At 44.6% G+C, this 24,472-nt stretch overlaps 1 protein-coding gene across 1 annotated transcript in view; it reads right to left on the reverse strand.

The window, feature by feature from the left end:
- The window catches only part of PDE11A (phosphodiesterase 11A), a 284,908-nt gene that overhangs the window by 239,916 nt on the left and 20,520 nt on the right, over nucleotides 1–24,472 (reverse strand). The window lies entirely within an intron of this gene.

Genomic DNA, 24,472 nt, shown 5'->3' on the forward strand with positions numbered 1-24,472 from the left:
AATCAAACACTAACTGAACAAGCCCTGAAAATCCAATTATTTAGTCGCTTCATTTAGAGAGAGATTTTTTTAAATATCAAAATCTTTTCCTGTGGCTTGGTATTTGGTTCACTTTATTCTAATTTAAAACATTCTTATACACATGACTGCTATTTGCTTCCACTTCATGCCACCCTTCAAAAAAAATTAAAATATTCAATATTTCTCTCTTTGCTGTATCAGTTTCTCTCTCTAATTGGATTCCATACCCTTCAGGGGGAAAAAAACCCTCTGGTAGAGATTTATTCATGAATGATAAAATAACTACTGCAGCAATTCTAAGGACCTTTTCTCGGGAATAAGCTTCATTGAATAACATCAGATTATACTTGTTTAGGATTGCTACCTAATTAAAATTTCTCCCCCCACCCCAGAGGGTATAAATGGATCCCAAAGGAATTTGTTTAACATTCTACTCCCCCTAATACGTACATTTTTCCTGTACTCCCTTCACTCCAACGTTGTATCATTTTTGCTAGGGGTTATTGTGTCTGCTCTTTATAAACTATTTTGGTGGAAAGAAAAAAATGTGACTTTGGAATAAACAAAGTTTATAGCATGATATTATCTTTTAAGAACACTAAAGTCTCTTCCAAGTCTCATCCTATGTATTCTTTATAAAGTTACCATACACATATCATGCATGCAAAACTGCACATCAATTTTTTCTTGTTATATTACTGATTTATTTCATGGAAATCTGAAGGTTTTTCTAGAAATAGTATAGTTGCCCACCACACCGCATGACGAACAGCTACTTTTCAGAGAAGCATGTGTGCCCTGTAAAGTCCTTGAGAGCCAGCTGGGTATAGTGGATAAGTGTGCAGACTCTTATCTGAGAGAATTGGATTTGATTCCCCAATTCTCCAATTGCACCTGCTGGAATGGCCTTGGGTCAGCCATAGCTCTGGCAGAGGTTGTCCTTGAAAGGGCAGCTGCTGTCAGAGCCCTCTTAGCCCCACCTACCTCACAGGGTGTCTGTTGTGGGGGAGGAAGATAAAGGAAATTGTGAGCCACTCTGAGACTCTGAAATTCAGAGTGGAGGGCAGGATATAAATCCAATTTCTTCTTCTTCTTCCTCCTCATAACCAGGAATCTCCAACCTTTCTGAGCCTGCAGCCACCTATGGAATTCTGAGACAGTGTAGTGAGGCCAGGGTTCTGTAGCAGGAACTCCTTTGCATATTAGGCCACACACCCCAATGTAGCCAATTGGCTACATTGGGGGGGCGGTGGCCTAATATGCAAAAAAGTTCCTGCTACAAAAATAGCCCTGAGTGGGGCAGCTAAAAAAAATGGCTACTGCAGGACATGGAGCTAGCCACAAAACTGCTGCTGTAGCTTACCTTCTGCCAAATCATGAAGACCCTTGTCCTGTAGCAGCAGTTGCCACCCAAGCAATACTTTTTAAAAAATATGCACAGCCAATCAGAAGCCTTGCTGGGCAAAAAGCCCTAGCTAGCCCCACCCAGTTTCTAAAACCATTCAACAGACACCACAATAGGTGTCAGTTAGCACCATGACATCCACAGACACCACACTGAGGACCTCTGCGATACAACTGGATCTACGCTGTAAAATAGCTACGCTTCAAAAGCAGGTTTAAGTTTTATACTGGTTGCACAATGCTTAGGTCTCAGAGAACAGATCATTCTCTAAGTCACAATGCAAAAGGTGCTGACATTGCTTTTAATTAAATTCATCCCTCAACTAGAAAGGGGTTTGTGCTTGAGAAAGCCTACAGCTTCCTTCTAGATAGCAGCCAGGTGAACAGAAGTGGGGAAGAGCTGGAATAAAATTTCAAATTTTTCAGAATTTCCGGATCGTCACAGAAACAGAAAAAGGCCAACATCACCAATACAACCTGATTTTTTGGTTTTCAATGGAAAATTGCCATTGACTACCATTGTCTAAGGATGCAGAGCAATGGAGGAGAGCTGTGTGAGTGCACTGGAATCCTTTCCACTGGAAAATTCAGTTTGTTGTCAGGAATAACCATAATTGCATCAGAATGATGCTCAAATATCCTACAGAGCAGGGATGACCAAACTTGCTTAATGTAAGAGCTGCACAGAATACACATCAGATGTTTGAGAGCCACAATATATGAATGTCAGATGTTTGAGAGCCACAAGACAAGAAGGGAGGGAGGGAAACAAATAAAGGGGGGAAGGATGAGGGGAGAGAGGTGGAAAGAAAGCAACTTTAAATGAACTCTCCAAGCCACCAATTGGTTTGGCTTGGAGAAGTGATTTAAGCTGGCCAACAGGATGGTGAGGGCTTCGAGAGCCACACAATATGTGTGAAAGAGCCACATGTGGCTCTCAAGCCACAGTTTGGCCACCCCACTACAGAGTCTCTTTGTTCGCCCTTGCAGCTAAGAAAAGAGCAAGAGTGATATCAAACACTGTAACTTCTTGATGTCGGCCCTTCTGAAGATGTTATCTGGGAATTCTGGTGTTTGTGTTGTTTTGTAACGGCCAATGGCTATACACAATAAAATTTCTGACTGACTAATTGTATCTCCTTAGTGCCACTCAACTAGTTAGCAGTTTGGCACTCTTCCTAGATGAGATGATCTGGAAGCTGGACGTTGGCAGGCAGTCGCAAGCAAGCACTTTCTCAAATGCTGAACAATGCACTTTCAATCCACAAAGTGGACTGAATGTGCATTATTCAGGATGTGTGAAAGTAAAAGCTCCTGCACCCTTGCTTAATGGCAAGTCCCTGCCAGCAAACTCTATGTTAGGAATTATTTGGAAAGGGTTTGAAAATAAAATGGCCAATATTATAATATACATATCTATGGTGCAGCCTTATCTGGAATACTGTGTACAGTTCTGGTCAGGGGTAGAATTCTAGCAGGAGCTCCTTTGCATATTAGGTCACACACCCCAGATGTAGCCAATCCTCCAAGAGCTTACAGGACTCTTAGTACAGGGCCTACTGTAAGCTCCAGGAGGATTGGCTACATCAGGGGTGTGTGGACTAATATGCAAAGGAGCTTCTGCTAGAATTCCACCCCTGTTTCTGGTCACTGTATCTCACAAAGGATATTGCAGAGATGGAAAAATTACAGAGGAAGGTTGAAGCACCTTCCCTGTGAGGAGAAGCTGAAGACTTTTCCATTTAGAAAAGAGACAACTAAGGGGGAATAAGATAGAGGTTTATAAAATTATGCATCAGGTGGAGAGAGCTGACTAAGACAATTTTTTCTCTTCTCAAAATGCTAGCACTCCAATGAAGCATGTTTTATCCAATGAAGCTGATGGGCAATAGATTCAGGAAGGACAAAAGGAAATACTTCTTTACATACAGAGTGATTAAAATGTGGATTTCACTGCCGAAGGATGTAATGATGGTCACAGGAATAAACCGCTTTAAAAGATGATTAGTTAGATTCATGGAAGATAGGTCTATCAGTGGCTACTAGCCATGGTGACTGAGGGGAACCTCCACATTCAGGGAGGAACCTCCACATTCGGTAAACCTCTGAATCCCAGAGCCAGGAGACAAAATCAAAGGACGGTCTCAGCCTCTATGCCCTGTTGCTGGCCATCTAGGGCAGGGTTGTCCAACATGTGGCCCGGGGGCTGACTGAGGCCTCCAGAGGGCTCCTATCAGGCCCCCAAGAAACTGGCTGTCATCTCCTTCCTTCTCCCTCTCCCTTGCTTCCTTCTGCCAGGCTCTCTCAATCCCACAGCAGAGCTACTGGGTCAAGCCTCTCTTCCTTCTATAGGCTGAAGTTATTCCCCCCCCTTCTTGTCTTCCGGAGAAGGAAGGAAAGAGCCAGAGCTTCCTTTCCCCAGTTCCCTAGATCACACAGGAGAAATACAAAGAAAGCATCTTTAAGACCAACGAGTGCTAATGTTTTAAGCATGTTTTATTTTAAGCTCTTTAAAAATCTTTGTGTTTGTGTCCTTTAGAAAATTTGTATCTCTTCTATCTGGCAGTACCTTTTATGACACACATGGCCCAGCCTGACAAGGTCTAATTTATGTCAGATCTGGCCCTCATAACAAATGAGTTCGACACCCCTAGGGGATCTAGTTGGCCTCTGGGTGAGACAGAATGCTGGACTAGATGGACCACTAGTCTGATCCAGCAGGGCTCTTCTTACATTCTTATCTCAGGTTCAGTCCCCAGCATCTCCAGTCAAAATGATCTGTCTGGCAGTAGGTGATGTGAAAGACCTCTGCCTGAGACTGTTCAAAGCCACTGTCAATCTGGGTACACAATACTGACTGTGATGGGCTGGCTCTTTGATTCAATGTAAGGCAGCTTCATGCATGTGCGCGGTTCCTTTCAAAATTATTCCTTTTCTTGCTCAACATAATGGTTAACAACAATACATTCTGAAATCCTTATAAGAACAAGCTATTTCAGTCTTCCAGACAATAATTTAGCTGTTTAGATCTTAGCTTTAGATATTTTTCTGTTCCCTTCAGAGGTGATACCTTACTACTGAAGTACTCGACGGTAGGTCAGAAGCCAAAAGCAGGTCACAGCTCTTTCACAAGTAGACGACAAGACCAAAAGGAGGGACAAGGATGCAACAGAAGGCTCTGGTAGGCTTGACAGCAAATTTGGGTTTGCGTCTGCCTAATGCGCTCACTGGCCTGTTGCTAATGCTATGTATTTATGAATGCTACAAATAAACACACACAAACACACAAATATACTTGACCAATGTATATAGCTCAGGAAGGCATTTTATGAAAGGAAAAGGGATGTAAATTATGTCACTGCGTACAGGATGAATTATCAGTTGGCTGCTCACATTACCCTGTTGTCATCTCATTGCCTTTCTACTGATATAATATCATTTTTCTTCATTACATCCACACTCCGTGTCATACCTAAAATGCTATGCTCAGTCAGACTCTGATAACCCTAGTCACAGAACATGCTCATTGGATGCTTCCTCATATCAACTACACCATCATGTGGATTTCTCTTTGTTTGAGCTATTTTCAACTTATACTGTGTAATCTGCTTTGTGTCTCAGAAAAAAAGAAGGATTATAAGTACAGTAGATAATTGACAGAAAAGTCCTACATTTTATGTTGGAGAAGGGGAAAACAGCATGGAGTTACTTTACAAGCAGGTCCTGAAAAGTACAGAAGTTTATTTATTTATTTACCTTCAATTTATATCCATCCCATTCCAAAAGCAGACTCAGGGTGACTAATAGCTATAAAAAAAACCCCAACAATCTCAGTTACAAGTATAAAACAATAAAACATAACAGTTTACAATAATCTGTAAGTTTAAAAGCGGGTCCCATTTCCCAAACTTTAAGAACTGCTGCCTTAATGGAAGTTTGGGTACACATTTCTACGTGGTATTGATTTGGATAAAGTGTGTATGTTATTTGGGATGTTTTGACTGATTTTTCCACCCTGTGCACGCTCGCTCTCACATTCTTTCTCACACACACATACGCTCTACTTTGTAATTGTATTACTGGTTCTTATATATTGTGTCTTTTCTGCGCCTCAGGAGGATACTTAATGTTATTTGTTTCTACAAAGACTGCAGCGTTGTGATCACAAAGCAAGCCTTCCTTTAACTTATTTGTGCTTTAAAAAACAAAGAAGTTCTAAGATAAATGATTTTTAATAATGCTACCCAGGGCTTTGCTCTTCACAGCGCTGAGAGCTTTCTCTAGTGTTCTGAATACTCCCCTGCAACCTTCTACTAGTACACAGGTCTCCACAACACATAAAAACGGGTGCTTTGTGCTTCATAAAATTATGCTTACTAAGTAGCTTCTCATCTGCCTTCATAACCCAAGTAATGAAGTGGATTACAACTCAATTAGCCCAGAGAAGGATTCACTTGGTCATAGGAGAAATCACACAAGTATGAAACCAAAGACCCAGTTTACCTAGTTAGCAAAATAACTATCCTTCTACTGTGCATGGATTAATAATTAGAAAGTCAACAATGCAATATTACTGGATGGTGGACACCCAGACTAGCCTGATCTCACAAATCTCAGAAGCTAGACAGAGTTAGTCATGGTCAGTATTTGGATGGGAGACCACTGAGGAATATCAGGGTCCCTATGGAGAGTGGTACTGCAGTCCAAGCTCTGTTCATGACCTGAGCTCTGCTCACGAAGCTGGGTTCAGGTGGCCAGCTCAAGGTTGACTCAGCCTTCCATCCTTCCCAGGTCAGTACCCAGCTTGCTGGCGGTAAAGTATAGATGACTGAGGAAGGCCATGGCAAGCCGCCCTGTAAAAAGTCTGCCATGAAAACACCATGATGCAACATCACCCCAGAGTCAGAAACGACTGGTGCTTGCACAGGGGACTACCTTTCCCTTTATGCAGAGGAAGGCAATGGCAAACGACCTCTGAATGTCTTCTTGCCTTGAAAACCCTGTGTGGCTGCTGTAACTGACAGCACTTTACGTGTACATCTAGCAGTCAAGACCGAACATGCAAGCAGCAGTTAACTACAGAGATGACAGACGGGAAAGGAAAACTAAACTGACTTGCTTTATCAATTCACTTCAGGAAAGAAGCATGAAAGCAGTCAGTCTCTAGGAAAGTCCCGAATTCAAACAGTGTGCGGCCTCTGTCAAACAAAGGAACAGCAGCTACAGAATAGAAGCAAAGTCTGCCTTACCATAAGGGAAGCCCCCCAGATGTCTAGCTAAGCTTTTCTGATCAAACACGTTGTGAACAAACAGCAGCCCCAAAGCCAGGATTCTGTGGAACCTCTGGAAATGAAAGGGTCACAGATCTGCTTTCCTTTCCCCTCCCAGCAGCCATTTTGAATTCTAGGAAGGTTAACTCTTAGTGGTTGCAGGACCCTTGCGAAGTAATAGCCATACGGGTTATTGGGCTGAACTGAGGAGCAGAGGGGGAGAAATCAATCCCCCACACCTACTCTGTCAGTGGAAATCAGTGGTCAGAAGAGGTGGGAAGGTTGTCTCCTTCCTCCTGCCCATTGTAGTTCAACAACCCACATAGTTGTTACTCCACCAGGGAGAAGAGAACAGGGAAGAGTGGAAACTCTCAGCACCTCAGGAAGGAATACTAGACAATAATGCAGATCAGCAAAGAGAAATAAGCAAAAAAAATAAATAAATGCACAAAACAAAATTTAGATGATATGCTACAGACTAGTAAATGGTATACACAGGCGGGAAGGTGGCATGATATAGGCCAATCTCATCAGCACTCAGAAGCTAAGCAAGGTTAGTTCTTGGAAGGGAGACTACCAAGGAAAGCTCTGCAGAGGAAGGCAATGGCAAACCACATCCATTTCTCACTTAGCCATGTTTGCATAAGCTGCCTCGGAGCTGCTAGTTGGTGTGCCACTTTTTCACAACAAGCACAAACCACTTGTCAGAGGATCTCGCTTGCTGCAGAATAACAGAACGCCAACTCGCAGCTCCAGGGCAACTTGTGGGAAAATGGAGAGAAACTCCGGGAGCAAAAGAGCTCTCCGCCCAGAACAAACCTAGTGTGAAATCGGTCTGTGTATGTGTATGCATAAAAGTCAATTCAGAGCAAACATTTCATGCATCTGATTAAGTAGGATTTAGTCCACAAAAATGTATGCTACAATAAAAAAAATTAAGGTGACTCAGCCTTTTTTACCTTAGGGTAGTTAACAAGGAAGGATGAAAACGTTTGCTCATTCTGAGGTGACATATCTTTAATTTCTGTGTTATCTTGTTTTCTGGCATATTTCTCTTTCCTACAGCTAAAGAGAAACTATCAAATGCAGTAGTTTGACCCTAGAGGCACACATGATTCTATTTCTAATGTTTAAACTGCAGTTAGCTTTCAACTTCTAAGCACAAAAACAAGAGATTAGTAACAACAGACTCATGAGCCATCTTTTGAACTGTGCATTTAAAAAAAATCACATATTGTGCCTAAATATTTCATTAAAATATTATTGTGGTGTAATGCACAAGGGGCCACTTAGACCCTACAGATCTGCTCTATGTCGGTGCTTTCCTTTAGCACAAGAAACCTCTTTTTTCACTGGAAGTATCCTTGCTCTTGGCCTAACAGATCTGTAGTATGCAAGTCAATGGGTTTTGTTCATATTTTGGACATATATCACCAAGGATCATCTATACTCCATAACGGGCTTTTAAAAGTTAGCATGCAACAGAATCATAGAATCACAGAGTTGGAAGGGGTCACAAAGGCCATCTAGTCCAACCCCCTGCTCAATATAAGAACTGACTTGATAATTAAGTAATTTCAGGACTTGTTTTGTTGCAGGAACTCCTTTGCATATTAGGCCACACACCTCTGATGTAGCTTACAGGGCTCTTAGCACAGGGCCTACTGTAAGCTCCAGGGTGTGTGGCCTAATATGCAAAGGAGTTCCTGCTACAAAAAAAGCCCTGAGTAATTTGACAATGGTGTGTAAAGAAATATGACACAAAATGTATTTTGGGCAGGCCTCAGATTCAGTGGGTGCTTATAGAAGCGCAGCTCCTGAACCTTTCTGAGAGTTCCACCTCTTCCTTCTGAGAGTTCCACCTCCTTGTCCCTTGAATAGTATTGCAGCTGCATAACAATCCCTGGATGAACTCCACCACCTATTTGTCTACAAAACGATCCCTGATTTTGAGTGTGTTACACCATGCCAAATTCCAATCTATCTTGAGGTTGAAAAATGCCTTCCAACAAAACAGCCAGGTTTTTTGGGCAGAACCTTCAAATGAGTTAGGTATTTTTGTTTAGATTCCCACCCTCCCCAACACACACTGGGACACCTTTTATGTATTTAATAACACATGAGATTTATTGCAGTGTAAACTTTCATGAGTAAGAGCTCACTTTATCAGCTGCCTATGGCTTGCAAAAGTTTATGCTGGAATAAATTTGGTGCCACTGGACTTCTGTTTTATTTTGCTGCTACAGACTTAAATAGATATCCATCTGGAATTATCACACCACCAGCTCCATAGAAAGTTATCAGTTAAACTTTCTGTAAAATGAAAAAATAAGCTGTATCTCTCCAGGGCACAACACTTCTCTGAATCAATGCGTTCTGGCAAAACTCATCTGGTATTTTTTTATTCCACTAGACTGCACTCAAGAAATTCAAAGGAGTTTGAGACTGGGAAGGACAGCCATGAAGGAGCAAGAAAAGATTCTGAAGTGTACAAATGTATTGCTAGCAACCAAGATCAAGAGAATGCATACCGTAATATTCTTCTCTATTGCTATGCATGGGTGTGAAAGTTGGCCAAAGAAAAAAGCTTACAGGAAGAAATCTAATTCATTTGACAAGTGGTGTTTGGATGAGAGTTTTACTAAATACCATGGACTTCCAAAAAGACAGTAATGTTAGAATTCTGTACCTGTTCTGCATGTCTTTTGCAATAATCTAAGTTCCAGTCATTATAGGGTTAAATATGTTTACCTATCGTCTGCCTGACCTAGGAAAAGAAACTTGGCTGTCTGCTAATGAAGACAAAGCCCAGGAAAGGACTATTTGTTTGCTTAAGTTATTGGTCAGCTAGTCAGGTGACTTTCTTTGTCTAGGTAGAGAGGTCATGGAGGAGGAGGAAGAATCTCCATTAGCAATGTGACTATCTTAGCGATAAGATGTAGCTGATAGCCTTTCTTATTTTTCATCTCAGTTCCCCATCCCTGTAGAAATAAACTTATGTTTCAGCTTTTATACTAAAGAGCTTTTGATCTCATTTTGATCCAATGATCCATTGAACTGTTTGGGATATAAAACCTGATTTTCCAAACAATACCTCTAACAAGTAAGTGGATCAAATCAAGTGTGAACTCTCCCCAGAAGCTAAAACAACTAAACTGAGGCTATCATACTTTGAAGACATTATGAGAAGACAAAAGTCACTGGTAAAGACAAAAATGCTAGGGAAAAGTTAAAGGCAGATGGAAAAGAGGAAGACCCACGTGAGATGGATTGACTGAATCAAGGAAGTCACTTGCCTTCCTTTGCAAGACCTGAGCAAGGCTATTAATGATAGAACATTTTGGAGGACACTGATAAGGTCATCAAAAGATGGGAGTGGACAGCACTTCACACAAACGCATCTCCAGTATATTTCAATGCATGGAGTTCATAAAAAACTACCTCACCGCACACTAATGACACAATATGAAGTTTTTAAAAATCTTCCTTGAACGTAATAGCTGATTGTTCTGGGATTGTTTTACACCACAGTACTTTTCCTTTACAGAAAAAGCCTGTAAATGATAAGCAGGTGCACATTGTGAATAAGCTGTTAAAATGTTTCACGGGGGTGGGGGGTGGGAAGAGACTCAAGTTCAAACACTATCAGGGCTTTTTAGGAGCAGGAACGCAGTTCCAACTGGCTCAGCATCAGGAGGTGTGGCCTAATACGCAAATTAGTCCCTGCTTGGTTTTTCCCACAAAAAGTGTGTTAAGCAATGGTAACATCAGGGGGTGTGGCCTAATATGCAAGTAAGTTCCTGCTGGATATTTTTCTACATGGCCTACCAATCTGGCTACAGCTGTAGAAGCATTAGCAGGAGCTAGACAGGGGTGAGCACCTTGCTGTTGTGGCGGTATCAGCATGGGGCCAGGTCCATTTGGGGGGAATCAGCCTGCATACCATTTTCCCAGCATACAGTGATGCCCAGCTCAGGGGTGACCCTCAGTTCAGCTGGTGGGGAGGCCACTTAGGGGCAACTGTCCCTGTGGAATCTCAAAACCTATCATTCCATGGTTCTTCCCACCCTCAGCCAGCTGGCTGGATGTGACAGGGTGCATGGACTGGCAGAAGGGGTCAGTCGATACTGGATTCAGTGGACTCATGCTATGTATGCCAATGCTGCTTACACCTGTAACCAATAAAGCTGTAGCCATTTTATTCCACATTTATTCCAAAAACATTGTGTGTCTTTGTGTTTATTGGGGAGCAGTTGAAGGGTCCTGGCCTTTGCTGAACTCTCCCCTCCAATAGGTGCTGGGGCTGCAAATCCCTCTCCCTTAGACCCTCCTTGCCCCTTGCACCAATTCCATGTTTTCTCTTATCACCTGTATAAAAAAATATTTAGATACTTCCCCTTTTCCAAACCATAATTTCAAATGTGTTGTCCATAATCTGAAAATCAAGAAACATGATTTCTGTGTTCAACTATGATGACTTCCACAGCTATATATTTACACTTTGTAGTTTTCAGTGCAACGTACTGAACTAAGGCCAGAATGAATGCTGGAATATCTTAACTTTTTCTTCAAATGCAGTTTTGAGAGTTCATCAATGATGGATTTGATTCAGAGGGAGTTTTTTTTGCATCCGTAGCTTTGCCTAAGTTTTTAATATTAAATTTAAACCTCACCATCTCATGTTGGCTCTGCGTTGCTTGTTAGTCTAAAATATATACGAGCCTTCTCTACTTTCAACTCAGTTATTTGCTGAATACGGTTTATTTACCATGGCTTACCTTGCCTATTTATCTCTATCTCTGTTCTAGTGACATGTACTGGGAAACAACCCAAGGCATACATTAAGGAAAATGTGAAATTTCTGGCTTATCATATGGAATGAGAAACTGCAGCACCATTCATGGAGACAAGTAAGAAAAGTAGTTCTCATCTTAACCAGTGCAAGAGCTATACAGACTAGTTGGCCATACGGCAGTTTGGTCTACTCAAGGTTCTAGAAATTCTCGAAGCATCATGCTGGAAAAAGAGGGACCCTCTCTCAAACCTGGTTTCTCTTCTTCTCCTTATCTGAAGCAGAAGATGATGGCCTTGACCAGGGCAAGCCCAATCATGACAGATCTTGGAAGCTAAGCAGGGTCAACTCTGGCAAGTATTTAGGTTTAGGTTTATTGGGTTTATTATTAGGTTTATTTAGGTTTATGCTTATCATTTGTATAGTGGTAAGTATCCCCGCCTGTCACGCGGGAGACCGGGGTTCAATTCCCCGATGGGGAGCCAGTAAGAGCCCTGTGGTGTAGAGTGTTAAAGCTGCAGAACTGCAGTCCTAAGCTCTGCTCACGACCTGAGTTCAAACCCCGGTGGAAGCTGGGTTTCAGGTAGCCGGCTCCAGGTTGACTCAGCCTTCCATCCTTCCGAGGTCGGTAAAATGAGTGCCCAGCTTGCTGGGGAGAAAGCGTAGATGACTGGGGAAGGCAATGGCAAACCACCCCGTAAAAAGTCTGCCGTGAAAACGTTGTGAAAGCAACGTCACCCCAGAGTCGGAAACGACTGGTGCTTGCACAGGGGACCTTTCCCTTTCCTTTTTATTGGATTTATATCCCACCTCAAGGCAGTTCACAACAATAGAAACAATAAACTACAGTAAACATCAATAGAACAGTTCCAACAATTAAAACACTTTAAAACAATAAAAACAGTTTGGTGCTAATGTCAGATTAACTTTTGATGGTATTCCGAGCACTTAGGTGTTCTCAGTATCACTATATCGGCAGTTTAATTAAAGGCTAGCCGGAATAGTGTTGGCTTGCAGGCCTTGCGGAACTGAGTGAACTTCGGCAGTTGGTTCCACCAATAGGGGCGGCGACTGAAAAAGCTCTATCTCTAGTAGTTTTTCAATCATGCCTCCCTCGGTCCAGGGATCCACAGAAGATTTTGTGTTCCAGATCTAAGTACCCTCTGGGGAACATGTTGGGACAGATGGTCCCTAAGGTAGACAGGTCCTTGGCCATATAGGACTTGTATGGGAGACCTCCTTGGAATACCAGCAGTTGAGAGGCTGAGCAGTATTTATTCAGCCATCTCTCTGAATATCCTTCCAGGTGCAGACACACAAAGATGATGGCGGACGGGGGGGAGATGCTACAACTGGATAGCCCCCAACATGGCAGCAAAATGTTAATATTTAGATTAAAACAAAATTCCACTTTTGAAAAAAAGTACCAAGGTGAGAAATTACCAGAAACCAATATAATTTGTCGAAAGCATGACATTACTGTATATTAAGGGTCATTATAGCAGTCTGCTGTTGTGGGTTTCTTCCCAGCGATCAGGAACAAGGAGAAGCCAAAGATACAGAATGATAAAAACCAGAAATAGTCTACATGTTTTGCTATTTCCTAATAAGATTATAGTGGTAACATGGGATTTAAAAATTAAAACTATATTTTACATGGTCTGCTAAAACCTATAGGGTGCATCAGATTCCAAGTAGACTTGCTTCATAAGAGCAGCTCAGTGAGTCCACATGGATACGTAATCCAACGTTCACTAAGAAGTCTTACATACTTCAGCGGGTTTTGCTCTCAAGTAAGTGTGCACAAGGATCGGAGCCTTGCTTTCCCAATAAAGAAATGCCCAATAAATACAGTTAAAATATTGGCGTCTGACTAACAGTCAAGGCACTAAAGGTGAGAAGGAAACTGTAGCATTCTTCACATAAAAGAGACCAGGGCTTTTATTGTAGCACGAACTCCTTTGCATATTAGGCCACACACCCCTGATGTAGCCAATCCTCCAAGAGCTTACAGGGTTCTTCTTACAGGGCCTACTGTAAGCTCCAGGAGGATTGGCTACATCAGAGGGGTGAGGCCTAATATGCAAAGGAGTTCCTGCTACAAAAAAAAAAAGCCCTGGAGGAGACTGAACTACATGAGCTTGAGATAAGGTTTCCAACCTCCAGGTAGTGCCTGGAGAGCTCCCAGAATTACAACTTATCTCCAGACAAGATAGATAGGTTCCGCTTGAGAAAATTGCTGCTTTGGACAGTGGAGTCCAAAGTGGACAGCATTACAACCTGCTGAGGGCCCTCCCCTCCCAAAATCCTGCCCTCCCCAGGCTCCACTCCCAAACCTCCCAGAACTCCCCAACCTGGAGTTTGCAACCCTAACTCGAGAGGAGGAGGAACTGGATTCATACCCCACCCTTCACTCGGACTCTCAGAGCAGCTTACAATCTCCTTCCCTACCTCTCCACACAACAGACACCCTTGTGAGGTACGTTAGGTTGAAAGAGATCTGAGAGAACTACTCTTCAAAGACAGTTATTCCTTTTGTTTTGAATTGTCCTTAGGAGTTAAATTCAAAGTGTGGAATGACATATGATGGGACAGACCATTCACTAAATGTCAATATCACATAGTCTGTGAGATAGAAAGCAGGCTCTGGCAGTAATGAGAAAGTAACACAAAACAAAGGAATATAGTTAGGGATGCCAGACTCCAGGTTGACCTGGGGATCACCCAGAATTTCAGCTCATCTCCAGAATCTATACAGAGATCAGTTGCCCTGGAGAAAATGGATGTTTTGGAAGGTGGACTCCATAGCACTGTACCCCACTGAAGTCCCTGTCCTCCCCAGGCTCTATCCCCAAATCTTCAAGAGTTTCCCATCATGCAGCAGGGAACCCAATCCCCCCCATCCCCTGCTGGTAACCTTAAATACAGCATATGTGCGGAATGCCGTGTGTACAGGGGGAATACACCCAAATGCAAATACATTAACTGTATAAAAGAGCAGATATGTGATCAAGAGAATGTGGAGTATACATAATTAAATGAACCATGTATTTTCTGTTTTTCTCATTTCCTTTCTTTATAAATGCAAGCACAACAATCAAGTGTGTCTCATCTATGTAGAGTTTTTAACCAAAGATTTCCACCCAAAAAACCCTAATCCTTGATATTCATGATGCCTGCTCTCCAAACTACTTAACGCTCTACAGTTAAAGAGCACTCGAGTACCGACTGGAAAACATCCAGTACTGTCAGCCATTATCTGCTTATTAAGAGCCGCTTGGATGCAACTCTTCTTATCTTCCTCACACACCGCACTTGCCTCCCAGGACCTGCTTTTAACAGCTCTCATACTGGAAGAAGCATAGCACTTAGCCCGCTAATAAGTACTCATTACCATGTACAATAAAACATATTTCCCGTCTGCCCATGACTTTCTTTTACGCATCATCATCAAGGGGCGGCCAATTGAAAGGGTTATGATCAGTGGCATCTATCCAACTGTTGTATGTTTACAGCAAGAACCCGACAGGTAAGGATACCAGCCTATATACACAACCCTATTGAAAGCTCTGCATTTTCCATGAATATACACTAATTATTCAGGCAACACACTTAACTGCCAGCTCTCCCCCACCCCAATGAGGCAAAAATTCAGTTCCTAGTCAACATAAGCAATGGGGTGTTTAGGCTGAATCCAGATTTGGTAGAGCAGACCGTACCACTTCAGGCTGCAAAAGGAAGCTCCCCAACATTTTAAAGGCTCCCCAACATTTAGAACTGCCTGCCAGAAAAAGAAAATTAAGCATGAGAAAAGCTTTAGCAAAGCTGACTCTCAGCTATGGTAGAGTTCAGCTTAGTAGGAGCCCCTTCTATAAGGGAGTGTTCAAATATGTGATCTCACAGACACAGTTTGAAATGGTACAATCCACTCTAATGTTTCATAATTTTCTCTGCTGTTCCATTCCCTGTTCATTCTGCTGCATGTGTAAACCAATAGTTTGTCAATATCACCCTAGATAGTCACTAAGACCAGCGGGTTTTTTTTTAGCAGGAATTCCTCTGCATATTAGGCCACACCCCTCTTAGGTAGCCAATCCTCCAAGAGCTTACAGGACTCTTATTACAGGGCCTACTGTAAGCTCTTGGAGGATTGGCTACATCAGGGGTGTGTGGCCTGATATGCAGAAGAGTTCCTGCTACAAAACCCCCCCGACAAAATAAAGAACAGCCCGAGCGGCTTTCGCCCAGTTTTAAAGTGGCTGATTATACAAGTGACTAATGAGTGACATTTAATTGGGCAATTTTATCACTCAGCACAGCTGTCAGGCTGGTGTTAGAGAATAGCCAAACAACATTGATCTCCTAGTTTCCTACAGCCAAGACGACGATGTGGAATACGGTTTCATTCTGAAATGCTACTGGCAAAATGCTACTGCAGAGATAAATAACTGGCAGGATCCAAGGCCATATCTAGCCCTCCAGAGAGTACCAGCTACCCCAACTTGCCACCCTCTGAGACCACCCTTATATACAAAGAATAGTTGCACACACCAAAAGAGATTACTGAGTTGATACTGGGTAAATCAAGTCAAATGATAGCAAGAGACTGAAAGAACAAAAAGATGCATGCCCAGGATAGACCGATCTCATCAGATCTCAGAAGCCAAGCAGAGTCAAGCCTTGGCTAGTACTTGGACGGGCAACCTCCAATGAATACCAGGGGCATGACACAGAGGGGGGCATTGCCAAACCACATTTGAAATGTCTCGTGCCTTAAAAAGAAGTTTAGTTCAACACCTAGTGGTGCATAACACTGAAAGAGCTAAAACTTCTGGCTGCCAGACACTCTTAGGATCTCCTGGCTATATTATACACACTGGCATACAATAGCTATTAATTAAATTAATCCATGCCACCTAAAATAATAAAATCTTGGGCCATAAGCTTTTGTGGTTTTTATGATGAATATCTGAGGTTGACTCTTCCCATAGATCTAATAACAGAAGTTCAGGTGACAATTGTAAAGTCTGTGATGTAATCAGTGAGATTTGTTTCAATTCATCAAGCCAGAATTGCTGAGTGAGGGGGCATTCCCACCAACAGTGAAAATAAGTGCCTACCAGGCCACGATTTTTCCAGCAAAGTGGACTAAGATTAGAACCGATCTGATGTAATTTCCTGGGGGAATAATACCAGCGTGACATGATCTTAAATATTTGCATTCTAACACTGAAAACAGAAAAACAGGAGAATTCCAGATTTTTAAACATGAAGTAAGAGAGATGGTCTTATTAAGATCTTCTTCCAAAGCTCTTTGATAGTGTAATGGAGAGGAGTCTAGACTCATCAAAATTTTATAAAGTTTTGCCAAAAGACCTTTTGTAGATGTGGAGACTTCCGCAAGGATTGCATCAAAGTTCATAAAGGTCTATTGATAGTTCCTGAAGCAGTTTTCTGATCAGAATCCTATACTAGTGCTGTGAAAGGCATTAAGATTCTAGGGGTGGGGGAATAGAATACTTTAGAGGACATATTAAGGGCTAGATCAGGGGTGGCCAAACTGTGGCTCAGGAGCCACATGTGGTTCTTTTACACATATTGTGTGACTCCTGAAGTCCTCACCTCACCACACCATTAGCTAGCTTGAAAAACACATTTGTCTCTTTAAATCACTTATCCAAGCCAAGCCATCCAGAGGCTTGGAGAATGCATTTAAAGCTGCTTTCTTTCAACTTCTCCCTCCCCCATCTATTTCTCTCCCTCCCTTCCTCTGATATTCATGTCTTGTGACTCTTAAACATCTGATGTTCATGTTTTGTGGCTCTCAAACATCTGACACATTCTATGTGGCTCTTACATTAAGCAAGTTTGGCCACCCCTGGGCTAGACAGAGATCCAAAACCTAACATTGTCAGAGTATTTTAGGAGTATGAGAGACAGAAATTGTCAGAAAGTTAAAAAGAGAAAGGAGGATTTGACAGTGAGGAGTGCGTGAAGTGAAAGAGTAGAGCTAGTCTGCTTCTGCTCTTTCCATCATTTTTACTAGGAAAGGCAGATTAGAGACAGGGCAATAATTGGCTACATAATTTTTCTGTAGGGTTGGGTGCTGTTTTGTTTTTGTTTTTTTAGTAGAGGTCAGATAACTACCTCTTTGAGTGGCTGAGGGAAGGTGCCCTAAGTTTATAATTCATAATTATTTATAATAATGGATGATGTACTCTTTACATGATTTTAGAAGCAAGGATAGGCAAGGATCCAGGGCACAATTCTTCACAGATCCCAGGCATTTTTCAACACCCACCATGGAATCTCATTTATATGTAGCCTTTCTCCACAATGGGGACCCAAAGCAGCTCAAATCATTTTCCTCTCCTTGTTTTGTTCTCTCAACAACTCTGTGAGGTAGTTTAGGCTGAGAACATGTCACTGGCTCAAGTCACCCGGTGAGCTTCCATGGCAGAGGGGGGATTCAAACCTGAGTATCTCAGACCCAAAACTCTAATCTCTATGACATATTGGCATTCATGAAGTGACTGCTCTTGAATAGCAGCAAGGAGTCAGGCCTGGGTGCGTCATGCAACTTGTGAGATACCAAGTTGCCCAGTGAGACTTCCTCAAAGGCCAAAACAGCCCCAAAAAGTACCCTTACCTTTTACTGATAGAAACCATGACCTGAAGGGTGACAATACTGTTGTGATTGCCTAGCAATGACCACTGACAGCATTCATTTCTTGAGGCTACAGATGCTGTGTGGGGTTGTTAATCCCCCCCTTTCTTTAAGATTTCAGGCTTTTTTGCAAATCTGGGGCTTGGGAGGCTGTGGAATGATCTCTCTTATCTGTTCACAGCCTCAGTCTTTTGATTTAAGTATCTGCAGATGTGGACTTCTCGAGAATTTCATATATTGGTTCCATATTATTAGATATTGATTCTAAATTATCTGGGATGCTATTACCTTCTATTAAAACCAAATGCAAAGAAAAAATGCACTGTTTCTAGATTATATCCCATTCATTCACTTGCCCAAGTATCTGTCAGGGCAGATTAAGTGAAACGCTAAATGGGCTAGCCTGGCACATCAAAGTCAGGGCAAATTAATCCCAAAAGTCATATAAATGAACCCTAGTAATATGTCTGAAGTGTTTGTCTTGTTCTCACCTAACATGAGAATTTGTACAACACTCACACCAGGAAGGAAGGAAGGAAGGAAGGAAGGAAGGAAGGAAGGAAGGAAGGAAGGAAGGAAGGAAGGGAGGGAGGGAGGGAGGGAGGGAGGGAGGGAGGGAGAGGGGGAGAGAGAGAGAGAGAGAGAGAGACTACTACACATGCTTGCTCATAACTCATCTTTTGGCCATGAGGAATCATAGTTCACACTGTATCATAATCCACATCTCAAGGATTAGAAGACAAGGCTTCCAAGGTAAATGACTTGAGAACACATGCATATGGATGAGATGGATGAGGAATCATACATGCAAATACTGGACCCGCTACTTAGAAATGGGAACTGAATTCCTCCTTCTTCCAAAACAGCTGCTCAGCAGGATTCTATCTTCTTTTTCAGAGCTCTTCATGTGCACTGTTGAACTGAGACCAGAGTACATGGTTTGCAGGCAGCCCTTGAACTCTGCATCTCTTTCTTTACAAATGAGAACACTTTGGTGATCTGGAATGAAGGTTCTATCCTGAAAAACTACCTTCCTGCAATTCTAGCCAATCATTCAAGACCTAAATGTACGAGGGTTACAAACACTCTTACTAAGTATTTAATGTTTTCTACAGTGCTTCCCTACAGTGGAATTTCAAGTCATTCCGTATGTCACCAGGAAATCCAATTCACAGTGAATCAATCATAAAAACTCTCCACTGTTTTCAGCGACAGTCTGATCGGACTCTACGGAAAGAAACCAGATGGCAAATTTATCCAGTGCTGTCCATTTTTCTGTGGAACACTGATAAGTTTCTTTAAAAGCATGTTTACATTCTAACAACATACCTTTTCTTCTCTCTTAATTAAGATATTTGTACTGGCTCACATGAAGCAATGTCTTACAAAATCCAAAAATAAACATCTGTATTGGTCTATACTATAGGCAAATCCACAAAATGAGGGCAGGCAAGTACCTTTTATGAAGACCAACCAAAATGACACAACACACTGTACAGGCTACAGAGTTTTCCAAAACTCTTCAGTAGGCTAAATCAGGGGTCACCAAACTTGCTTAATGTGACAGCCACATAGAACAAACACCAGATGTTTAAGAGCCACAAGACATGAATGTCAGATGTTTGAAAGATGCAAGACATGAATAGCAGATGTTTGAAAGTGACAAGACAGGAAGGAAGGAAGGAAGGAAGGAAGGAAGGAAGGAAGGAAGGAAGGAAGGAAGGAAGGAAGGAAGGAAGGAAGGAAGGAAGGAAGGAAGGAAGGAAGATACATGGAGGGAGGAGAGAGGTAGGTGGAAAGAAAGCAACTTTAACTTTAAATGCATTCTCCAAGCCACATGAGGCCCCCGAACCACAGTTTAGCCACCCCTGGGCTAAATGTTAAAAAGTAAAAACAGGTTTCCTACCTGTAACTGATGATCTTCGAGTGGTCATCTGTGCAGTCACACTTATGGGAGAAGGCGCCGGCGCCGATCACGATCGGTAACTTCAAAGCCGCGGATTTCCGCGCCCCCGTCCCGGTGCGCATGCGCAAGCATTCCCCTCCCTGCGCATGCCCACCAGGACAGGAGCGGACATCCCGCCAGTTCCTTCTGACCGCTGCAGGAGCCCTGTAGACGGACCCGCAGCAGAGGGGAAGGTGGGCGGGTAGTGTGACTGCACAGATGACCACTCGAAGATCATCAGTTACAGGTAGGAAACCTGTTTATCTTCTTCGTGGTCTCTGTGCATCACACTTATGGGAGATTAGCAAGCTAGCAGCCTACCTGGAGGAGGGTTGCACGGTCCGTCAACAGGTCATCGACTGCAAAACTGCATGGCCCACAGACGAACTATGCTTCCACCGGAGGTCCAGCGCATAATGCCTAATGAACGTATGCGGAGAAGACCAGGTGGCCGCCTTGCAGATGTCTCGCAACGGCACCCCCTTCATAAACACCGCGGAGGTGGCCATTGCCCTTGTGGAGTGAGCCTTGACCGGCCCCGGCAGAGGCCGCTTCCGTACGAGATAACAGAGTTTGATAGTCTCTGTCAACCATTTTGACAGTCTCTGCGAGGAAACCCTCTGTCCAAGTGAGGCCGAAGCATAAGAGATGAAGAGCCGAGGGTCCTTACGTGAAGGCTTTACCCTATGTAGGTAGAAAGAAAGCGCTCTTTTAACATCTAGAGCGTGAAGCCGACATCTAGAGCGTGAAGCCGACAGTGTACTTCCCGAATCTGTTGAAGGATTCGGGAAGTACACTGGTAGGCAAATGTCCTCATTCAGATGAAAGGTGGACACCACCTTAGGTAGAAAGGTCACGTCAGGACGTAGCCACACCCCGTCTGGTCGGAACTGAAGGTAGGGATCATCGCAGCGTAGTGCCGCCAGTTCCCCCACCCTCCGAGCTGAAGTGATAGCTACCAGGAATGCCGTCTTCCAAGATAGCAGCTGCACAGAGCACGTGGCCATGGGTTCAAAGGGCTTGCCCGTAAGGGCTTCTAGAACTCCCAGCAAGTCCCAGGATGGGGTCGGCTTCCTGACTGCAGGGTACAGTCGTAGCAGTCCCTTAAGGAAGTTCTTTGTGGTCGGGTGAGCGAACACCGAGTGGCCGTCAATGCACTCGTGATTGGCTGAGATGGCTGCGAGGTATACCCGAATAGAGGACACCGACAGCCCCTTGTCCAGCAAGGTAAGGAGAAAGTCAAGGATGCCCGGAAGGCCTGCCGTTCTGGGGTCACCCCCTGTCTCAGAGACGAAGTGAACGAAACAGGTCCATTTATAGGCGTAAGACTTCCTTGTAGACTCCCGCCTGCAGTTGAGTAGCACGTGCTGAACCCTTTCGGACAGCGCAGTCATGGGAGTCTCCACGCCGTCAATCTGAGGTGTGGAACATCGTGGTGGACCACTCGTCCCTGCTCTGAGAGCAGTAGATCTGGCACAGGGGGAAACCGGTGAAAGACTCCTTCGGACAACCGCAGGATGTGGGTGAACCAGTGTTGCCTGGGCCACCATGGAGTGATCAGGACACCGTTCGGGCGCTCCCTGTATATTTTTTGTACCACCCGAACAAGAAGAGGGATCGGGGGAAACATGTAGACATGGCAATTGTCCCAGGGTAGCAACAGTCCGTCCCCCAACGACAGGGGGTCCCTCCCCCCCCCGGCACCAGAACTGCCTGCACTTTCTGTTGTCGCGGGTGGCGAAGACATCGATGTCCGGAGTCCCCCATTTCTGGAAGACAGGTTGTAAGAGGGTCCAATTGAGCTCCCATTCGTGTATGGAAGCGCCTCCTCGGCTGAGAAAATCTGCACACCCGTTCTGATCTCCCGGCAGATGGGCTGCAGCCAGACTCATGTCCATCTCTCTGCAGATTTCCCAGATCCGCAAGGCTAGAAGGCAAAGTTTCCGAGACACTGTGCCGCCCTGACGGTTTATGTACGCAAGTGCCGTGGTGTTGTCCGTCAGAACCGCAACTGTCTGCCCCGCTAGCAGGTGCCGAAAGGAAAGGAGCGCATGATGGATCGCCAGTAGCTCCAGGAAGTTGATGTGGTATTGCAAATGGTCCTTGGGCCATCTGTCGCCCACACATAGTCCGCTTACATGCACTCCCCATCCCCACAGGGACGCATCCGAGGTCAGAGTGACAGTCAGGCGTGGTTTGTGGAAGGGGGCCCCTTGCAATAAGTTGCACTTGTGCTGCCACCAGAGCAGAGTCCTGAGCACACGCTCGGGAACGAATAGTCTGCGACGAGGGGAGTCTCGCACGCAGTTGAAGACCCCCAGGAACCACAGCTGAAGGATCCGCATGTGGAACCTGGCAAAGGTCAGCACCGCTGTAGTGGATGCCATCAGGCCCAGCATCCGCTGCACCTGAAGGGCCGTGACCGATTCGCTCTCCAAGAAAACCTGCACCAAGTCCATGATGTCCTTCACCCTCTTCTCTGGCAGGAAGGCCTTGCACAACTGCGTGTCCAGGATAGCCCCTATAAATTGTACCCTCTGAGAGGGCTGGAGACAGGACTTCGCTGCATTTACCTTCAAGCCGAGCTCTTCTAGAAGGGAAAGAGTCATTGTGATGTGCCGGAGAAGACTGGCCTCTGATTCGGCCACCAGAAGCCAGTCGTCGATGTACGGATACACCGCTACACCCTGTAGTCTGAGATGAGCCGCTACCACTACCATGATCTTCGTAAAGACCCTGGGGGCTGTCGACAACCCGAATGGGAGGGCCCTGTACTGGTAATGCATAGTCCCGATGGCGAACCTGAGGAATTTCCTGTGGGATGGGTGGATGCTTACATGAAAGTAAGCGTCCTGCAGGTCCAGGGTCGCCATCCAATCCCCGAGATTCAACAACGGAAGTATGCTGGGTAGCGACGTCATGCGAAACTTTTGGTGTGGTATGTACAGGTTGAGGCCCCGCAGGTCCATGATGGGCCGGAGACCACCATCCCTCTTGGGGACTGCAAAATAGCGGGAGTAGAACCCCAGTCTTAATTGGTCCGACGGGACCCGTTCTATGGCCTCTTTCTGAAGGAGGGCAGTTACTTCTTTTTGAAGCGTCGGAGACGGAGTGGTGTAGACGAATGTTGGAACCTTTGGTTCCTGTTGGAATTCTATTTGATAGCCCAGCCGGACTATCGATAAAACCCACTGGTCTGATGTTATTGCTGCCTACGCGTTGTAAAAAGGCCAGAGCCGGGTGCGGTCCAAAAAAGAGCAAGGGCGGGGGCAAGAAGGGAGAACAGAGTCAAAGTCCCTGCTTAGGTTGTCGGTTTCCCTTCTGGCGAGACGATTGGGAAGAGGTTGGGGAGTACTTAGACTTGTTGCCGTACTGTGGTTTGGAGAAGGGAGCTGTGGACTTAGGCCTCCACTGCTGCTCAGTCGACTGCTTGGGAAAAGACTTCTTAGGCCAAGCTCGCGACCAGGAACGTTTGCCTTGCTGCCTAGAGGAAGCTGGTACCCCAAGGTTTCTGGATGTGCGGATGCTTTTATCCATTTCCTGCAGGACTGTATCAGTGTTAGCACTGAACAGCCCCTTCCCGTCAAACGGCAAGTCCTCAACGTATGCTTGGGTATCAGCCTGCAGAGCCGTGGACCTAAGCCAAGAGTGCCTCCTTAGTGTGACAGCTGCCGTGAGAGTTTTTGCTGCAATGTCGCCGGCATGCCTGGCGGAATTGAGCTGTTGCTTGGCCACAGTCATGCCCTCTGCCTGAAGCTTCTTGATAGCGGTTTTGGTTTGTTCCGGGAGCCCAGGCAGTAGTGTGGAGATTTGGTCCCAAATGGCGTATTGGTATCGCCCCATACATGCGGCGTAATTAGCAACCTTCAGGCCTAACGCCCCAGCCGAGTAGACCCTTCGGCCCAAACCGTCGAGTTTCTTTCCCTCCTTATCAGGGGGGGAAGCATGGGTCTTCCGGGCCTTAGATGACGATGCCACAACCACGGAGTTTGGTCTCGGATGGTTGAGCAGAAAGTCAGCTGTAGACTCCTGTACGCGGTACATGTGGTCAAGCCTGCGCGAAGATATGGGTGTCGACGCAGGCTTGTCCCACGAAGCTTTGGCCGTATGCAGCAGCACCGTCGTCATTGGAAGGGCGACCGCCGATGATGTATCCCTTTGCACGATGTCGAACACAGTGTCTGTGATGACGGGCTGTGGCTGAATCGTAGAGAGGGATAGGGATTGGGCCATTCTTTTTACCAAGTCCCCGTAAGATTTTAAGTCCTCCGAAGGGGAAATGGGTTGATCCTCACCGACCTTATTGGAGGGAGGGCTATCTTCCGGGGAAGATGGGCCAGGATCCTCCAGTACCGAGTCTCCCGACGACCTCG

Source organism: Heteronotia binoei, chromosome 16 (assembly GCF_032191835.1).
Source record: "Heteronotia binoei isolate CCM8104 ecotype False Entrance Well chromosome 16, APGP_CSIRO_Hbin_v1, whole genome shotgun sequence".
In the NCBI taxonomy this organism is placed as follows: domain Eukaryota; kingdom Metazoa; phylum Chordata; class Lepidosauria; order Squamata; family Gekkonidae; genus Heteronotia; species Heteronotia binoei.